Source organism: Pongo abelii, chromosome 17 (genome assembly GCF_028885655.2).
Source record: "Pongo abelii isolate AG06213 chromosome 17, NHGRI_mPonAbe1-v2.0_pri, whole genome shotgun sequence".
NCBI lineage: Eukaryota > Metazoa > Chordata > Mammalia > Primates > Hominidae > Pongo > Pongo abelii.
Genome location: NC_072002.2, coordinates 80,142,725 through 80,158,120, shown reverse-complemented (window position 1 = coordinate 80,158,120; position 15,396 = coordinate 80,142,725).

Below are 15,396 nucleotides of genomic sequence, written 5' to 3'. Positions count from 1 at the left end.
TTCAAGGTTGCTTCACGTATTTTCATTCTGGGACTCAGGTTGAAAGCATCGCAGCTACCTCAAGAAAGTTTTTCTCATAATAAATTGCCTGAGCTCATGAGCTAAGCCAAACTTCTTGAGTGCATTTAATCTTCTACTTGTGCCCTATCCACTGAAGTTCTGTTGGTCAAAGCAAGTGTATAGGGTCAAGTCCAACATCAATGGGTGGAGAAGTATACTCTTCCTGCAGTGGGAGAGGGAAGACGGTGACTTATTTCACCATAACCAGACTATTTCAAAGAAGAATTGTTCTTTCTCCACAAAAAATCTTATTGAAGATTCAACCTAATAACTGGATTATAAAAAATACTTTATTGGTATTAATTAATAAGTTCAGTTTTAACATCTATTTATATAATGTTAATGAAAACACCAGAATTGTGTTAATGAACGCTACTACTTGAAACTGAGGAATCTGGATCACAGTTGCACATTATTGAGAAAAATCCTGATTCAGATTGTGTAAATATAAAATATGATCACACGTCAATTCAGAATTAAAAGAGAAAAAGAAAGAAAATGAACCTAGGGCAACACTCGAATCTTCACTACAAGAAGCCTACATTTATTCTACTCCGTGACAAGAAAGAATGTTTATTCTGAGAGCTGAAACATAAATAAATAAAAGTAATTTATTAGAGTGTTTTGTTTCTGTTTTAAAATATTTAACATGTATGGAATGAAAAAAAATCAAATTTGTAAATATCTAGTACCCGAGAGATTTTCAATGAAATCTCAAGTTTCATGTAATGAAAGGTGAGAATTTTATTCTTTAATTTCAAATAGTTCTGGGAAAGATATTTAGAAGCTGAAATTTTAAATGAACATTTCAATTTCATCGTGAAATTGCTGACTTTTAAAATAACTATTACATGAGAAAGAGACATAGGAAGATAAAATTAATAAATTTGAGTTCTTTAGTGATATCCCAAAATAGACAACATGAGAGTTAGGATTATTTGGCTTCTACAGACTAAACATTGTTTTTTCCATATCATCTGAACCTACATTACTCTATTAATCTGATAAGAAGATGTTTATATATGGTGATAATAAAACCAGATATTTAAAAGTATGACTGCCTACAAAACAGCAGTGATGTGTTAGCCGTAGTCGTAAGTAAAGAAAATCTCTTCTTCAGTCATATAACATGACTTGAAACACAGAAACAGCCTTGTATTAGTGTGTTGTCATTAAACTGATATAGGATGTCACTTTTGCTTGATAAAACTGACAAGCTATCTAAAACTGTGTGCAGGGGCTAAAAGATAGCCATCCTTTTAAAAATAATTAATAAAATGGCTGGAGAAAATGAGTAATTTTATTTTTTAAATGTTTATCTTTAATATTTCTAGCAAAGTTTTTCCTTTAAGAAAATTTCCATTTTACAGATATTTTGAAGTTTAAGTCAAAGAGTAAGTCCTGCTTTGTCTTAACTTTTTGTTGGAAAATCATCATTATTTAGATTAAAAAAATATATATATATGCACAGTTTATTATACTTGGCATAAATTGCTAAATAAAGCAAACTGCACAATAATCCTTTAAATATAATTTCAAATTATATGTTTAAAGAAATACAATCTCTAAAAATATGTATTAATATATTTGCTTTGCAGAATCTCTTTCTCACTCATCTTTATTAGACTTTAAGTTTTGGTGTTCAGGAGTGCCATTAAGCCAAATTAAAGCAAGGCAATACATCATTGATGCAACCACCTTCTTCCATTTAGATGCACTTCTTCTCAGTTCCATCAGGTATCATAAATATGAAAAGTTGTGATACAGCAGCATTAACTAAACAAATATTATTGAGTGGATACTTTTAGGAGTGAAGTACGAAAGAACAAGGAAGAAATATATAAATAAGATACCCTTAATGTTTTCAAGGCACTTATTGTTGAACTAGGAAATCATGTAAACGGTTGTATAACGCATTCAGTGTTATATCATCGAAAAGTGTCATATCTGTGAGAGCACAGAGGATAATAGTAGATAAATTATGCAACCTTAAGGAACACAGAAAATGATTAGAGTGAATAATGAAAGGTTTGCTATTATCTTTCAGAGGCAAAATTTATTCTTCATGCCTCCAAAAAATAAGGAAATGAGAGAAGGTCTTAGTTTCCAATGGATTCATTTTCTCTTTGCCAGTTATTTATCTCTACTGACACTAGGTCCTATCTATTTCCCACAGGAGACTGAAAATGTCGTTGTATAGATATATTAGTGTAGATAACTGCTTTCACCTTACTCCTAGCAAGATGTGGTAGCCTAGTTACCTAACTAACTCTGATATCATTAACAACAGTGTTGTTATAAATTAATATTTACTAAGCTATGGTTCATAAAGAAAATGTTATGTTTAAAAGAGTGAAAGAATATTCTAGGCAATAATATTGACCACAGAACCAGTGTGACCTCCAACTAGAAACAACTAGAAATGCAAACAGAATAAGACAAAAATCTTAGCAATGAAAAACAAACAAACAAACAAAAAAACAAAGAACAAAACAAAAAAAAAAAACACCTACTCTTCTGTCCAGCCCCGCTAACTCTATTTCCTCTACCTATCCCTGCTACCATTCTCTGATCTTGTCTCTTTCTGAGCTACCTCCTGCTCATTCTGCTCAGCCATGGGAGCCTTATTACTGTCAAGGCTGCTGTGAACATTTGAACATTCCAGGCAGATTCCATTCTGAAGAGCTTTTCAAGGGCTGTGCTTTGATGGACACACTGTTTCCCAAAATATGGGCATGCAGATTCACCTGCCTCTATTTGGTCTCTGCTCAAATGTGACCTTTTTAATGAGATCTATCATGGCGAGCACAAATTACTAAAATGACAACATTCCCAGCTGAATTTTTTATAATACTTATCACCTTCCAGCATGGTTGATAATTCACTTGTTTACTAAGATTGTTCCTTATTCCATGTCTCCCTGGACTATAATGTATAACTATAGTATAACCACAGGGGGAAGCATCTTTATTTATTGTTGTCCTGGTTGTGATGATAGTTAATTGATACACTCTAAGTGTGCAGTATATAGATTAGACTATCTAAATATTTATTAAATAAATGTATGATGAATGAATGAATGAATGATTATTTAATATATATTGCTGAACTCTTTAAGTATGGAAAGGAAACCAGTTGGTGCTGAAATTACACAAGTTGTTAGAAACTAGAGATGGAGAATTTGTGCTAAAGATCTGGCTGCATGGTGGGAGTGAGAGGTCATGTTCTTAACAAAGACGTTTTCCTTAAGAGCTCTGCAGAGGTCAGGAGATGAAAGCTGTAATTCTCAAAATAAGGAGAATTGGCCTGAGATTTTTACATAAAGCAAATGGATCAGAACATATGAAAGAAAGTAAAATTAGCTGTCTAGGAATTTGAGAAAAATAAACCAAGGAGACGATCTTTACAGTTGTATCAGTATGCCCGGTCTGCTTTAACAAAATACCACAGACTCTGTGGCTTCATTAGAAGAAACAAATTTCTTATAGTTTTGGAAGCCGGAAGTTGGGGATCAGGGTGTGGGCGTGGTTGGATCCTGGTGAGGGCTCTCTTCCTGTCTTGCAGACGGCTGCCATCTTGCTGTGTCTTCACATAGTGGAGAAGAGAGAACAAGCTTTCTGATATTTCTTCTGACAAACATATTAATTTCATAAGACCAGGGGCCTACCCTCACTATCTCATCTAACCCGAATTACTTCCCAAAGACCTAATCTCCCAATAGGTTAGAGCTTCAACACATGAATTTGGTGGGAAGTGGGGGCAGAGGGGAGACAAAAACATTAAGTCCATGGCATCAGCAGTCACAGAGATACTTATTTTTGTTAATCTGTCAAAAATGAATTCCTTAAATATTTCAACACACTCATTTCTTTATCCATTAATTGCAAATTGTGTGTTTTTTGCATGTGTGATGCTGCTTTTTACTGATTCCATTGACATGGTAAGTGGTTTGTTTGCTCATGTGCTTTGTAATCTGTTGTTATTCTTAGCTCATGTCTCTTAAAAAGTCATCTGTGGGAATTCTTTGTCCTTGCTTGAATAATATTTAAGGTTGCTCTGCCAGAGAATATCTGTATTTGTTTGACCCAAGTGCCAATGTCATTGCCATGTTATGACTTCCCGTTTGATTCTTGCTCTGGAATTTCTGTAGCTCCACAGGTGGAGTGGGTAGGGGTTGCATGCCTGCATGAAAGTTGGCTGCTTATGTTTAAGTTATCATATTGCAGATAATTTTCCCTCTATTCTGAGTTACAATGGAAACAGGCAAATTTTCTCGGTATCTCCCTTTGGAGTGTGGGTTTATTTTCCAGCACTGTGGGTTTTGCTTTTAGGGAGGAGCCCACTTAATGTGGTGCCTCTGATACAGTTTCCCACATAAAGTGGGTTGTAAGCCTTGTCAGCTGTCCCATCGAGCAGCCTATTAAAGTGAAAGCTCTAGGACACTGGAAGTCTGTAGATGACCCCAGAGAGTCATCGTTTTAGTGCTTGTTTATTTCTCTGGGATTTGGCCAATAATATTTGTCCTTTGACATTTTTTCTTATTTCTTGCTAATTCTGCTGGGTTTTCTTTCATACTCATATATGAAAAAATAATCTTAGTCATAGGAAAATAATCCTAGTCATATATGTATATATTAGGATTTTTTCCAGGATATTCAGTTGATCATATTTCTAGAAATTGAAGTTGTTTCATTAACTTTTTCAATTTATTCCCCTAATTCCTGAAAGGTTTAACAACTAACAATGCCTCTCTTATATCTTTCCTCAAGAAGAGAGAATTTCATAAATTTGTCAAGTTGACTGACTGTATTTTTCAATGTCTTTGGCCATACATAAAACTTAGATCTTCTGATATTAAAATATCATACTTAACTTTTATAAAAATGTTGCTAAATGCATATTTGTGCATACTTGTTTTCCTTGACTTTTAAGAATGAAGTATCCTGATTTTAGGCAAGAAGTTGAAGCCAGATTTTATAGCTCTACCTCACTTTTCCTCTGAGAAATGTGAATTATTGGAGATTAATAGCTCAGTAATTTCTGAATTCTTATAATTTTAGGAAGAAGAAGGAATGAGAAGAAAATTAATTTCTTAAAGGTGGAAAACCTTCTAAAACCCTTACCCTATTGGAATGCTATGGCACACTTTCATTCACCCTTTCATCATTCCTTGCAATATTAAAACCCATTTTTCCTAGAAAATCTCTCCTATCCATAGGGTTTTCTGTCACAAAGTAGGGAGAAAATAGGAGTGGAGAGAGGAAGGTAGGAAGTCGAGTATGGGGAATAAGACATGATATAGAGAAAATATCTTTTATTTCTTTCTCAAAATATAGAGGGCAATAAGAAAAAGGCCACATATGTGTGGTTTATATTTAAGTTATGTCACATTAAAAATTCCTCTCGTTAGGAGGCAACTGTATGTACATAGGGATGCTAATATAAAACACTAATAATAAAAGACGAAATGAACACATTTTAATGTTTCAAGAGTGGCATGTTAGATAAAAGTCCTTGATTTGTATGTAAAGAAATTTGATTCAAAGAAGTAATTGTAGAGTTGAGCTTTTACTGCTAAAGTCTTACTCTCCTAATTGAGCAATATGTCATATTAACATCCCTGGATAGTAGAAATGCAAATTCCTACTGCATACAATTTACCTACATATCTAATCATCTCACTTCAAGAGGGCTAACTCTTATGCTTGTGTTACAGAAAACAAAGAAAGAAAAACCAAAGAAAAGTTTCTCAACAGGAAACATTATCCTGGATAAGGCTGTATGGTATCTAAATTGTAGAAAAACAGGGTTTCGGGCGTATTAGAGTCAGAGACACCAAAGCCACTGGACCGAGAAGGAGCAAGAACTACCAAATCAGAAATTAAGGAGTAAATACTGGGTACAGAGTCATATTTAGTTCAGAAATAAAGCCTAGTTGATGAAGACAATGCTTCTTAGAAAAATGCTTCATAAATTGTTTATTTTTTATTTTTTATTTTTTTTGACAGGGTCTTGCTCTGTTGCCCAGGCTGGAGTGCAAGGCAGTGATCTTGGCTTGCTGCTGCCTCTACTTCCTGGACTCAAGTGATCCTCCCACCTCAGCCTCCCAAGTAACTGGGACCTCAGGCATGCGCCACCATGCCTGGATAATTTTTTATTTTTTATGTTTGTAGAGACAGAGTCTCACTAAGTTGCCCAGGCTGGTCTCAAACCCCTGGGCTCAAGTGATCCCTCTGCTTTGGCCCTCCAAAATTCTAAGATTACAGGCATGAGCCACCATGCCTGGCTGAGCTTTATAAATTCTGAGATTGCCCTCAGATCAGAAAAGCAAGTGTTGAAATAAGTGCTCTAGGACTTTGAAAACAATCATGAAATAAGTGCTCTAGGACTTTGAAAACAATCAGTGAAAGAATGCACTCTCCACCAATCAAAAATGGGAGAATTAATACCTTCCGGCTTGTTAAAACCATTGATATTCAGAAAATTCTAATGATAATTTATTTACCAAAATTTTAATGAGCCTGTTGAAGCCTCAGACACTGTGTTGAATGTTGGGAAAAATCAATAGTAAAGACATACACAATTCAGGCCCTCCAAGAGCTTGTAGTCAGTTGACAATTGGATATATGAAACCAAAGCAATAATAAGTAGCTTTTTATATGCTCATCAATCCTGGATAAGTGCAAGGAAAGGGCTGTTCCTAGGATGGAATATCAGAGGCTGGAATGTGTAAAGGAAGAGAGGCCTGGCCCAGGACTGCTACCAAAGGCCATGAGAAGTTCCATCAATAGTACTCTGCTGCTTATTTCCTAATTTCCTGCACAGTGCACTAAAATGTCAGGTCTAAGGGTATGGGTTGAGTGTAAGAGGTAAGTTCTATATTGAAAGACAGTAGTTAAAATCTGGCATGACTGAGTTTGCTATTTGAGAAGTAGAGCTTGGAAATGTTTCATTAAATAGAATACATAAATAAAGGGTTTTTTTGTTTGTTTCTTTTTTACTCACATCTGCCTCTTCAGGAGAAGAGTTATTACTGCCACAAAACTGTTTGGGATGCTCTCAGATATGTAAGGTTGATTAACCTGTAAATGTACATCAGATAGTTAATCAATTAAGCTTTATTGATGCTGCCAACGTGTTAGCCATAGACAACGCAGTTAGAACCAGGGCCAAGCAGGGGATTTCTAGAGAGGGGTACTGGGTTTTGTACGAGAAAATTGAAAAAGATCCCGCAATAAGGAGCTTCTAGGTTATGACGTTGTTTTAAGGTATAACTCAACTCTGCAATCATCAAAAAACAAAGAGATATTTTAAATCTCAATCCACAGCCATAGAATTGGTTCACTGGCATTTTTTATCCAGACTTTTTCTTTGGAAGCTCATTGTACCTACCACATCTGCAGGAATGGCACGCGCGCGCACACACACACACACACACTGGCACAAACACACACAGGCACACACATAGATGATAGATAGATAGATAGATAGATAGATAGATATAGATATTATGAGAAACATCAAACAGTGAAAGATAAGGCAGAAACAGATCAGTAACAATTAATTATCAAAAAAGGGGAGTCACAGTACACTTCTAAGGGACAGAAATCCCCTCAAGAAAGCAGGTGGTGCCTAAATTGCCACCTAGTCCCTGGAGACCGAGAGCTTAAGTGCAAATACATTCAGTGCAATGCAACTCTGGGAAGTCTGTGTGCTGTCCCTCTGTTTCTTCAAAATAATAACAAATACAAAATAATAATTTATACAATAATTTTAAAATTAAAATTAACAAAATTGCTTACAAAACTTTGATGCTGCTGTGGAGCTTGATTTAACCAATACATGTAGAACACTATGAGAGGTACCTGGCAATGAGCTAACATTTTCTAACTGCTTTGATTAATGTTGTTAAATGCTATCCCAAGTGCCTACCAAAGATCCAAAAACAGCATGTGCTTAATATTGTTTGTTAAATAGCAATTTACTAGGACAGATCAGTCAGACATCTCCCTAGACGTTACTGACCAAAGAATTTGCCTGACTTTTCTTGAAATTCATTTGAAATCCCCCAGATAGGTCTGCAGGCTATGACATTAATCTGGCTATGAAATTACTCTTTGCTGCTGGGAGTATTTCACCTAGTTTACCTTGCCAGCCCAATATCTCCCTTCGATTTCACTGCACCTTATGAATCAGCAAGGAACTTTATTCTGTTAAGAAAATAAAAATAAAAATTGGAGTCTTTGACCACACCTGCCCATTTGCTCAGTATAATAACTTATAACCACACATGTTTAGAACATGTTAATAAATTATATATAGTCCCTTTTATTATTTCCAGAACACTGTACTCAAACGATATCTGCTTTTTCCCAGATCGAAAAACCCAATTAAAACAACACACAGGTACCCTGGAGAATGCAGCCCCAAAAGTGGGAAACCTGTTAGAGGCATTCACTCGTTACAAATACACCAAAGGCAACCGAGAGAGCAGATATGCCTTTAGCTGTGAGGGTTAGTCATGGTTGAATTTTAGATTCTATTGTCCTGAATGTTCTCCTAAAAAAAAAACTCTTTATTCCTCACTTTTTTTGTATTGCTCCAATGTTTCCATGCTCTTTCTGCAGTTTAGCCACTCACAACCAAGCACCAGCACTCAGTTACGCTTTGGTCTATGTTTGAGGGCATTTCTTCAGCCTTCCCTGCCAGCATTCAGCGTCTTCAGGAGCAGACAGGACAGCTGCATCACCCCTTACTGTCAGCTGTTCTCCTCACGCTTCCTGCCCACCAAAGCAATGTTATGGCAAACCTTGTGTTAGTGCCGGGGGATTGGCTGGTCGCCAAGACCATATTGTCTTGTCACTAGTTGTTAGGTATGGCTTCAGGAGGACACTAAAGGCACTTTTCAGTAAAAGCCATCTGTACCAGGTCCAGATTTTGCAGTCGTATGGAGAGAGCTTGGCATTGCCCCTGCCTCCTAGTCCTTTAATTTAAATTGGAACTTAAAGCTGCATTGGTTTGAAAGTCAGTTTGTCAACCTCCCAGAAGACTGGCTTGCCTGCTTTATTCAGTTGTTCTTCTCAACCAACCTGACATAAGAGATTCCCACATGCATGCAGCTGTGACTCAGCATTGCTCACTAATAGAGTTCCAAGAAGGTCCTTCCACTTTCAAATAGGAAAAAAAACACATAGAAACATGCAGGTAAGCACACAGAAGCCACCCACGATGCCCTAGAATACTGAGCATAAAAGGAAAGGGTTGTCTTTACACACACACACACACACACACACACACACACACACACACACCCCAGCTGGAAAAAGCCTTCCTTAACAAGAATGAGTTTTAGGCAAGAGTTTGACGTAACCCAAAAACAGGACAACAAGGAGTTCCTTTATTGCCAGGACAAATGGCTGATAATCCATTTATTTTATGTCACTGTTTTCTAAAGGCACATATAAATGTCAAGGACTTTCAGAGCCTGTCATTCTGAGAAAAGTTTTGGTAATAAGTACACAGCTTCTTGGGTTTTCAACTTCCAGGAATGATCAAAAAGTGAGTACAAGCAGAGGCTAGCTTTTCTGACATTTCCACTAGGAAAAGAAGGAAGAAAAGCCTCTTTGGAAAAGAATCAATAGGAACATTAGGTAAAGATTATTTTTAGAGACAACCTGGCAATGAACCCTTCAGAGCATAAACAAAGCAGTGATTAGGACACTACACTGTGCTCAATCTTCCTGAGGGGGTTTTCACACCTTTTTTAGTTTTTCTTGTACAGTAAGCACACTATGCTCTTAGGCTTATCATAGTTCTATCCTTCAGTCTCTTTCTCTCTCTCACTCTCTCTGTCTCTCTCTGTGTGTGTGCGTGTGTGTGTGTGTGTCTACGTGCACATTTACAATGCGATATTAGGTAAACTAAACAGGGTGCTGGTGGATCAAGTGAGCTGAGCCATGACAATGCGAATGAGGACATTCATCCATGTATATGTTTGCAGGAAGGGTAGGATAAGTGTTTGTACCTAAGTTAACAGGGAATCAAGCAAGCACTTCAGAAAGTTAATATTTCTAAATCTTACTAAACCACTAGATTAATAATAAAAGTTACATAGATATTTGCCCATTGAGGAAAAGAGTACTCTCTTCTTAACCACAGCCTTGATGAGGTTTAAGAGGTAAAATGCATAGAGAGGACACATCCTTATTGCAAAAGACACCCATCTTCTCCATAAAATAACATTTCATTTTTGCTAATTTGGATAATATTAATTTTTGTCTGTAAAATGGGGAAAAATAGTAACTGTCTAACACAGATGTTAAATAATTTTTTTGTGATAATAATGTATGCAAAGTGATAGAACAATAATTAGTGCTAATCAGACCATTGGTAAAAGGTGGTTGGTGAAAGGTGGTGGTGGTTATTTTAATTGTTTTTATACATATCTGTTTGATGGCTTTTCATTGGAATTGTTTGCGACTGGAGACTGATGTAGAGGAGCTTTTCATATACCTCGAGTTTGGAAAATGAGACAATATTATTTAATTGACAAAACTGCATAGTTAATCGGATTAAGAACAATTATTACAAATTATAGTGAATTGTTCATTAAGCTTTATTTATGATAGCCAAGCTTTCTAGTTTACATAACATTATTCCCCACTGTTAATGTCTATACCTGTGGTTTAAGAATAATGTAGGCATTAAAGACTAGATGATAATCCATATTTTCATCTTCAAATACATTGTACACTCTTTTACACAGACTTTGATATTGAGTCCCTAGTCTTTGAGATAACCAAAATAGCATCAGTGTTATGTTCTTTAAATGATGTGCACTAATGGGGAAATTTGATTCTAGCTTCTGCCCATACCAGCCAATATAATCATTAATCACCATTTCTGAAATTGCTATTTGGAAAAAAAAATTAAACAAATGTCTTTAAATCCACTATTTACAATTCTTTCCATAATATAAATAAAAAGCTGACCCTTTTATTTTGTAGCTGGGCATAATAAGAGTAAAGAAAGAAGTTTACAGTCTACTTCAGCAGCTGTGGCTAGAGTCCTTAAAGATAGCTTTTGCTGACTTGGAAAGTTCATATTAGAAAAAAAGTCGATAGCTTCTTTGTATTAGTCCATTCTCATGCTGCTATGAAGAAATATCCCAGACTGAAAAATTTAGAAAGAAAAGAAGTTTAATTGTCTCACAGTTTGGCATGGTTAGGGAGGCCTCAGGAAAAACAATCATGGCAGAAGGCGCCTCTTCACAGGGTCGCAGGAGAGAGAATGAATGCCGAGCAAAGGGGAAGTCCTTTATAAAACCATCAGATCTTGTGAGAACTCACTCACTATCATGACAACAGCATGACAGAAACAGCCCCCATGATTCAGTTATCTCCACCTGGTCTCACCCTTGACACCTGGGGATTATTACAATTCAAGGTGAGATTTGGGTGGGGACACAGAGCCAAACCATATCATTCCCAAAGTCCCCCAGTGTCTTAACTCCTTCTGGCATCAATCCGAAAGTCCAAGTCTGAAGTCTCATCTGAGACAAAGCAAGTCCCTTCCGCCTATGAGTTTATAAAATCAAAAGCAAGTTAGTTACTTCCTAGATACAATGTGAGTACAGGCATAGGGTAAATACACCTGTTCAAAATGGGATAAATTGGCTGAAATCAAAGAGGCTGCAGGCCCCATGCAAGTCTGAAATCCAGCGGAGCAGTCAAATCTTAAAACTCCAAAATGATCTCCTCTAACATCCAGGTTATGTTGATGCAAAATATGGGCTCCCTTGGCCTTGGGTAGCTCCACCCCTGTGGCTTTGCAGGGCACAGCCCCACTCCTGGCTCCTTTCATGGGCTGGCATTGTGTCTGCTGTTTTTCCAGCCTCACTGTGTGAACTGTTTGTGGATCTACCATTCTGGGGTCTGGAGAATGGAGGCCCGCTTCTCATAGCTCCACTAGGCCCCAATGGGGACTTTATGTGAGGGTTCTGTTCTGATCCCACATTTCCCTTTTGCATTGCCCTAGCAGAGGGTCTCCATGAGGGTTCCGCCCCTGTGGCAAACTTCTGCCTGGACTTCCAGGCATATCCATATATCCTCTGAAATCTGGGTAGAGGTTCCCAAACCTCAATTCTTGACTTCTGTGCACTCACAGGCCCAACACCATGTGTAAGCTGCCAAGGATTGGGGCTTGCACCCCCTGAAGCAGTGGCCTGAGCTGTATGCTGGCCCTTTTTAGCCATTGCTGGGATGCAGGGCACCAAGTCCTGAGACTGCACAAATGAGCAAGGCCCTGGGTCCAGCACAAGAAAGCATTTTTCCCTGGGTCTTTGATGGGAGGGGCTGCTGTGTAAATCTCTGCCATGTCCTGGAGACACTTTCCCCATTGTCTTGGTGATTAACATTTGGACTCATTACTTATGCAAATTTCAGTAGCTAGCTTGAATTTCTCCTCAGAAAATGGGGTTTTCTTTTCTATCACAATTGTCAGGTTGCAAATCTTTCAAACTTTTATGTTCTGCTTCCCTTTTAAACATAAGTTCCAATTCTAAACCATATCTTTTTGAAAACATAAAACTGAATGATTTTAAGAGCACCCAAGTTAACTCTTGAATCATTTACTGCTTAGAAATTTATTCTACAAGATACCCTAAATCATTTCTCTCAAATTCAAAGTTCCACAGATCTCTAGGACAGGGACACCAGTCTCTTTGCTAAAGCATAGCAATGATCACCTTTATTCCAGTTCCTAACAAGTTCCTCATCTCAATCTGAGACCAACTCAGCTTGGACTTCATTGTTCATATCACTATCAGCATTTTGGCCAAACCCATTCAACAAGCCTCTAGGAAGTTTCAAACCTTCCCACAACTTCCTGTCTTTTTCCGAGCCCTCCAAACTGTTCCAATTTCTGCCTGTTACTCAGTTCCAAAGTCACTTCGACACTTTTGGGTATCTTTACTGCAGCAACCCACTACCTGGTGCTAATTTACTGTATTAGTCCATTCTCACGCTGCTATGAGGAAATACCCAAGACTGGGCAATTTACAAAGAAAAGAGGCTTATTTGACTCATGGTTCTGCATGGCTGGGGAGGCCTCAGGAAACTTACCATCATGGCAGAAGGCACCTCTTCACAGGGTGGCAGGAGAGAGTATGAGTGGTGAGCGAAGGGGGAAGCCCCTTAAAAAACCATCAAATCTTGTGATAACACACTCACTATCAAGAGAACAGCCACAATTCAATTATCTCCACCTGGTCCTGCCCTTGAACACATGGGGATTACTGCAATTCAAGGTGAGATTTGGGTGGGGACACAGAGACAAACCATATCATTCCTCTTGTCAGGAATGATGAAAGTTTTAGATTTTCTCTCTGGCTAATATCACTATTGGCAAGAAAAAGGAATTATGAGACACATTTTAGCAAAAGAGAATTTTACCATCTATGAAAAGATTAAGCCTTATTATGAATTCAATTTGTAAAGTATAGTGTCACCAAGAGACATTTCAGCTGTAGACTTCGACTATAGCAATATGCTTTAGTTCTAATTTAAAGTGACCGGAGACTCAACTGACAAAGGAAGGACATTCTGTGACATAGAAAATCAGACACGACTTGGCTGTATTCTAATTCTCTCCACATTTTTTTTCTTGAAAACTCTTTACAATCATCAGTGTTTATAGAGAACTTTACGTCCATTCTTATGCAGCAAAAAGCCTCCCTGTAATTTCTAACAACAGGGAACTAAAGAGATGAAGACAAAAACACTCCTATTTGGCCTCAGATTGTAGACCTACTTTCTTTCTCCCCCACCCCCTAAAGTTATATAGAATCTCACAGCAGCTCAACATGTAGTTGGAATAAAATATGTTTAAAGGATATAATCCTGCAGGCTGTAAAGCCACCAAGTCCCAGGAGTTTTCACCTTAAAGATGTTTTGGAGCCCCAGGATTTGGAATTTTCCAGCATCTTCTTCCTAGAAATAAAACCACCAGGGGAAAGGAGTGAGGTTGTTATATTCTGCTTCCTTTTCTAGTGCTACTCTGAATCATTTTCTATTTCTATTCTTAAATCCTTTACAACTGAAATACTTTGCTTGGTTGAAGACTGAAATGTTGCTGCATCTCAAATAAAGACAACATTTGTTCCTAGAGCAATTGAGACAAGACTGGAATTGAAGCACGAAACAGGATTTATCTTAAACACTCTCTTTTTTAATGTCAGATTATTTCCATTTCTGGCACATGGTCAGAAAGTAAAATGGGGAGAGAAATAATATCTGTTCATCTTATAATGTATTTTTATTAGAATTAACTTGGAAAAGAAACAACATTCTGCAGGTTATTTAGTCCATTTATTAAGTGACAGCTAAAGAAAATGACTGTGCTAGCTCTTTCTCATTAAAGGAATCATTCCTTGTTTCCCACTTGAGTAGGTAACCCTACAATATATTATCCAAATCCTCCCCCTAAAATGTTGAAAGAGAGAGCAGATGCTATTGATAACTTTGCCAGTACTGTGGGCATTAGTGAGGACCACCCTGGGCAAACTGGGATGGTTGAGGAGGTAGTGTGGTCATCCTGATTGTGTGAAAATAAAATTACTTTCTGGTAAGATTCATACAGCATTTTTTTTATTGTTCTTTCTCCCTTTAATAGTTTTTTGGTGTCACAAAACTGCCATGAACTCCAGCTGTTGTCTGGATGCAATGACCCAGATACAAAAGATCATGTAACCGCTGAAGGCATCAGTGGCTAAGGCTGTAACCAGAGCTCATAAGGCTGTACCCATGAAACTCCTTCTAGCAAGATGTACAACCTTCAAGGAAACAATTGACGATTCCTGACTTGTCTGCCTAAACTATTCTCAATCAAGACAATACATAAAGAAGAGGAATCTTCTTACATAAAGACAGGTCAGTTCTTTTCAGTTTCATGTTTCTTATATGAACTATAATTTTAAAGAAGAACAAGGCAAGATGTCTCAGTGGTAACTCTCATGTACAGCTTGCCTTTCCTGGGGGAGTTAAAAATACGTAAGAACTTCCCATGAGCATATTACCTGAAAGTGATGATTTTGAAATCATCCATTTTCTGCTTTTTTTTTTTCAAGAACTTCTTTCCAGATTAAGCAGTACACCTTTGGCAAGGTAACAAGTCTTTACCTCTGACTGCACTGGCTGGGGTTAATATTTGATATTATAAATCAAGAGTTAACCATTAATTAAAGGGCTTATGTACAGTAAAAAAAATTTAGAAAAACATTGAATATAAAAATGATGCTTATCTCAGTAAAATCAACTAAATTTGTAAAAAACCCACAAA